This window comes from Myotis myotis, unplaced genomic scaffold (genome assembly GCF_014108235.1).
Source record: "Myotis myotis isolate mMyoMyo1 unplaced genomic scaffold, mMyoMyo1.p scaffold_m19_p_15, whole genome shotgun sequence".
NCBI lineage: Eukaryota > Metazoa > Chordata > Mammalia > Chiroptera > Vespertilionidae > Myotis > Myotis myotis.
In genome coordinates this window covers 36,591,108-36,596,623 of record NW_023416319.1, presented here as the reverse complement: position 1 = coordinate 36,596,623, position 5,516 = coordinate 36,591,108, and the positions used below count along the sequence as shown (strand labels likewise).

At 42.1% G+C, this 5,516-nt stretch overlaps 1 pseudogene; it reads right to left on the bottom strand.

The window, feature by feature from the left end:
* Window positions 1–990: 990 nt before the first annotated feature.
* LOC118670385 lies at window positions 991–1,146 on the bottom strand (annotated as a pseudogene).
* Window positions 1,147–5,516: the final 4,370 nt, after the last annotated feature.

Here is a 5,516-nt window from a genome sequence, read left to right as displayed (position 1 = left end):
AGGATACATCTGCCATTGGACTTGTGGCTAAAAAATGGCTCTATAATAAATCTGACAAGCCCAGTGACTGAAAGTAACCTCACATAGTGATCTGAACATAAATTCCTTGCTGGAAGATCATGCCCAGGCATGTAACTTCTTTAGTAAAGTTTTATTTTTGCCTTACTAGTAAGCTAACTCTAGCCGTTGTTTCTTCACATCTGTGTTAACACACCTTTAAAATGCCTATTTTTCAGATCCTTTGGAAGCTTAACTACCTTCAAGAGAGCACATAATCTGTCAACTATCCTGTAATACAGGGGTCCTCAAACTTTTTAAACAGGGGGCCAGTTCACTGTCCCTCAGACCGTTGGAGGGCCGGACTATAGTTTAAAAAAAAAAAACTATGGACAAATTCCTATGCACACTGCACATATCTTATTTTGAAGTAAAAAAACAAATGATACTACACATTTATCATTTCTAACCTGCCACATGTGGCCCGCGGGCCCTAGTTTGAGGACCCCTGCTGTAATCTAATTCCCACATTCATGTAGTCCTCCTTACATTACCTCCTTATTCAAATGTAAAAGAAACTGCAAAACTGTCATTCTGTGAAGCATTGTCTCAGTCTGTTGAGACCTTGCTTCCAGGCATATCTTCTGTTTGGCTCAAATAAACTCTAATGACATCTTTTAAAATTTGTCTATAGATTTGGACATTCTCATGTCAACAGACTTCAGGAATCCTTCCTCGCGGAAGAACACAGTGCTACTCTGGAAATGGTTTAACTCAGTATTTACTAGTAAATCTCAATAATAATGGTAATACTCTAGATTTCATGTACTTCTTTCTATCAGAATTTCTGCCTTGTACACACCACAAAGGAAATTTCCCTTCAATGGGCCCTATGTCATTGGTCTACAGCATTATTTATCATTTCTAGCCTGCCTCATAAATTCACATTCCCAATCCTTTCCAGAGAAACTGGACCCTCTAGCCACACTCACCAATTGTTTGACACCATTCTCCATAGTCCTTAAAAATGTTCAATTGGCCACCTCCCTAGGAAAAAGCATTAACTCAGAAAACAAATAGACAACCTTATTTTTAAACTGATAAGAACAGATACTACACTTGATCTTAGCCAAAAGGCCGAGAAGCGATACACACCTTATTTTTAGAATGCTGGCATAGTTTGCCCAAGCCAAGATGCTCTTGGCTTGTCAGCGAAGCAACTCTCATCAGTAGCATTCAATACATTCTAAAAGGTATTTCCTGCCACCTGGAATGTGCCCTAAAATAACTAAAATTCACCTGCTAAAAGTGATCTTTTGGGATCCCAAGATTAGGAACACTAATGTGTTGACATCTTAGACCAGCCGTGGGCAAACTATGGCCCGCGGGCCGGATCCGGCCCGTTCGGCTGTTCTAACCGGCCCGCGGAGCCAAAAGAGCAGAGGGTTCTCTTGCTCTCCCCTCCGCTCCTTCACCAGCAGCAGTGTTAACATGGCAACGTCAGGAAACACGGCCGCAGCTCCTTCTTCTGAGTCCAGTTTAAGAACCCATTGTGGCCCTCGAGTCAAAAAGTTTGCCCACCCCTGTCTTAGACGTTTTAATATTATTTGCCTATAAAATATCTAGAATTCAAAACATTTATCTGCCCACATTTATTGCTTTGCAACATTGATCTTTCCAACTACAGCGGAAAAATGATTGACAAAGTAAAATTTTGGTAACCTGTTAGTCCACTGATTCAAAGGATCATAAATCCCTCCTTTCAACTTAATTTCATTTCCTGTCTTGAGGTTCACTGTATGTGGTATTTCTTTGATTAACTATATGATATTTACTTGACTTGACTCATTTGGGGAGATAAAGAAGACCAATACTTGCAGGAAATTTAATGCAATCCTGCCAGAAGTATCAAAAAATCATACAGTAGTCACCCCTTTCTGTAGGGTGATAAGTTCCAAGACCCCCAGTGGATATCTGAAACCACTGATAGTACCAAACGCTATATATACACTGTTTTTTTTCTATACATACATACTTTTTCACCCTTAAGATGGATGCTACAATATGAGTGTCAGTTCTTCAGGTAAATATCTGGAAGCCAATCTGCATTTTGATAGCAAATGTGCAGGGACTTGTTCATTTCTGCCTTCGTGTACTTTTTCCACATGATCATTTTCCTCTGTATTTATTTTTTTATCTATGTATTTAGATTTTTTTCTTATTGTATTATTTTTTTTAAAAAAAAAAAACCTCTTATCTAGAGCAAGTTAGATAATAAATAAATAGGGAAACATTCTTTAAAAATTTTCCGTGTAAATAGTTATGGTGTATAAACACTAGGCCAGCAGTTCTCAACCTGTGGGTTGCGACCCCTTTGGGGGTCGAACGACCCTTTCATAGGGGTCGCCTAAGACCATCGAAAAACACATATATAATTACATATTGTTTTTGTAATTAATCACTATGCTTTAATTATGTTCAATTTGTAACAATGAAATTGGGGTTCACCACAACATGAGGAACTGTATTAAAGGGTCGTGGCATTACAAAGGTTGAGAACCACTGCACTAGGCAGTCAGTAAATATTTTTGAGCATGGGAGTTACAGGAGTTATGTGGTCGAAGTAGCTCTTGCTATATGGTCAGTGCATGTGGCTGAGATAGCCTGATTACAGGAATACCAGTTTTGAAATGACTGCAGTCCCATAAGCAGTGAGTAAGATGGAACTGAAAGAGACCACACACACCAAGGAAGAATCCACTCTGCTTGGAGGCAGTTCATTAGGCATATAGAGAACTGATTTATGACAAGTATTGGAACTTAGCCTGGTTATTTCATCCCTCAAACTCTCATATTTCCTCATCTGCAATATGGGATCAATAATAGTTCCTTCATAGGGTTTTCCTAAAGATTAAATGAGATAATACATATAAGCTGTTAAGCATAGTGCCTTTTATAGAATACATGTCCAATACATATTAGTTATTATTAAATATTAAAAAAGGAAAATAATGAGCTCAAGACAGATTACAGGATTTGAGGCAGGGTGACTGAGGAAGTGGTAATGTCATTGACAAACTTGTATAGTTATTCTGAGAAAATGAATATATTGGAATATAGTTATCTTATTCCCAGATACTATGGGCATAAATCTTAAAATAAAATACAAGGCTACACATTTCATACTATCTCCTGTGTCACAAACATTTCAACCATTTACCCCAGCATCTCTACCCATATCATCTGATCACTCTTAGATGTACTTCCCATTCACCTTGATTTAAAAGCTACATTAGGTCCATTTCCATTGCACCCTCTTCCATTGGTATCAGCCCACTTAGATTCATCTGCCTGCTTTACTTACATATCATTTACATCCTTTTCCAGAATATTAATGAAAATGTTAACTAAACCCATCTCTTGCGACTTACCACCAGAACTCCTATTCCCAAAAGTGGGTATGCCATAATTTATCATCAAACTTTTATTTTTTTCCTCTCAAATCAGTTTCCAGAATCACAATTGGCTTTTTAAACAAAAGAATTGGAACTAATTCACAGAGTACATTAAAATAACACTAGAGGCCCAGTGCACAAAAATTTGTGCACTCAGGGGAGTCCCTCAGCCCGGCCTGTGCCCTCTCGCAGTCTGGGACCCCTCGGGAGATGTCCACTTGCCAGTGGGGAGCAGGCCTAAGCTGCAGTCGGACATCTTCAGCGCTGCTGAAGAGGCAGGAGAGGCTCCCGCCACCACCACTGTGCTGGCAGCCATCAGCCTGGCTTGTGGCTGAGCAGAGCTGACCACCAGGGGGCAGCTCCTGCATTAAGCGTCTGCCTCCTTCAGGGTGGAGGTCCCCACTGGAGTGTGTGGTCAGCCTGAGAGAGGGGCAGATGGCGTTTTCAGTCAGGTCCAGCCCCCCAGTGGGGACCCTCACCCCATGGGGGAGTGGCCAGCTTGGGTGAGGGGCTGAGGGCCATTTTCAGGTTGGCCACACCCCCTTCAGAGTGGGGGTCCCCACTGGGGTGCCTGGACAAGAGTGGGGGTCCCCACTGGGGTGCCTGGACAGGGGCTGAGGGCTGCTTTCAGGCTGGCCACACACCCTGGAGACCCAAGCTCCCAGCCTCTCCTTTTTTTTCTGGGATTTATTTATCTTCTATAATTGAAACTTTGTAGCCTTGAGTGGAGCCCAGGGCCATCCAGGGCAGGCAGGAAGCTTGGCTTCCTCCATCGCCGGGGGCAACCCAAGCCTCCTGCTGCTCCAGCTCCGTGGCCACCGCCATTTTAGTTGGGTTAATTTGCATACTCACTCCTGATTGGCTGGTGGGCATGGCTTTGTGGGCGTGGCTTGAGCATAGCAGAGGGACAGTTAATTTGCATATTTCTCTTTTATTATATAGGAAGACTAGAGGCCCAGTGCACGGATTTGTGCACAGTTGGGGAAAGAATGAGGGAGGTTGGCTAGCCAGCCTGCCCCCAATCGGGGTAAGGGGGGCGAATCAGGGGTGGGGCTGGCCAGGAGGAGGGGCCACAGACAGTTGGCCAGCCAGCCCCACCCCCTAGTAGAACTCCCAGTCAAGAGGACAATTTGCATATTAGCCTTTTATTATATAGGATCTGCCACATCTATAAACGGCAACTGATATGCAGTAGCTATAAATACACAAATCAGAAAGACCAAGGGGGAATAAAGTGGTCAAAAAGAAATTATGGAGGGAAATCTGGAATTATCTGTTCCTTTCAATTGGTAGAAAATACCTGAATCATACACCTAAACACCACATCAAAGCCAGTTAAAGTTTTCACCTCATGGCATAACTGCAGATCTTTATTTTTAACATATTAAATATTTTATTTCATTTGTTTTTAGTTTTCTTAAAAGGTTTTTATTTTTCTATTTCCAATGATTCGAGCTAATAAAAGACATTTGCTTAAATTAGATATCACCAAGGAACATCCAGGATTTGTGAATCAAGGTATGCGCTTCTCTAAACAGAGAGTGTACAACCACAGAGGCCTTCCCCAGTTTGGAGAGGAAGAAATAAACTAGTATAAGGAGAAAAAGATATTTAGAAAGAAAATGCATGGGGTCCAATGACAGGCTCATATTTCATTCGCTCTCATGTGCCCCTAACGATAGGCGATAGGCAAGGCCCCACAATTACAGAGTAACTTGAGTAGCCAAGATGGGAATAAATGGCCATTTTATTCCTCATCTAGGCAGGGTCTCTGGTGGGCACCCCTTGTGGACACATGGGCCAGCAATCCTGTCCTCTTCTCAGATTCGCAGGGCTCCACAGCTTTAACTTCCTCGTATTCATCACCGGAAGGTAGCCAAGGTTCAAGAATAGTCTTCAATATCTGGGTTTTATTGCTTACTGGCTCTCTGGGCCTCAACCTCCTGATCTGGAATTAATGTCTACCTGGTAAAACTGTTGGAAGGATTCAGTAATACAACTTCCCAAGGCAATTAATTCCTAGGGAATACCAAAGGCAAGAGGTTAGTTATCTGCTAACACCAG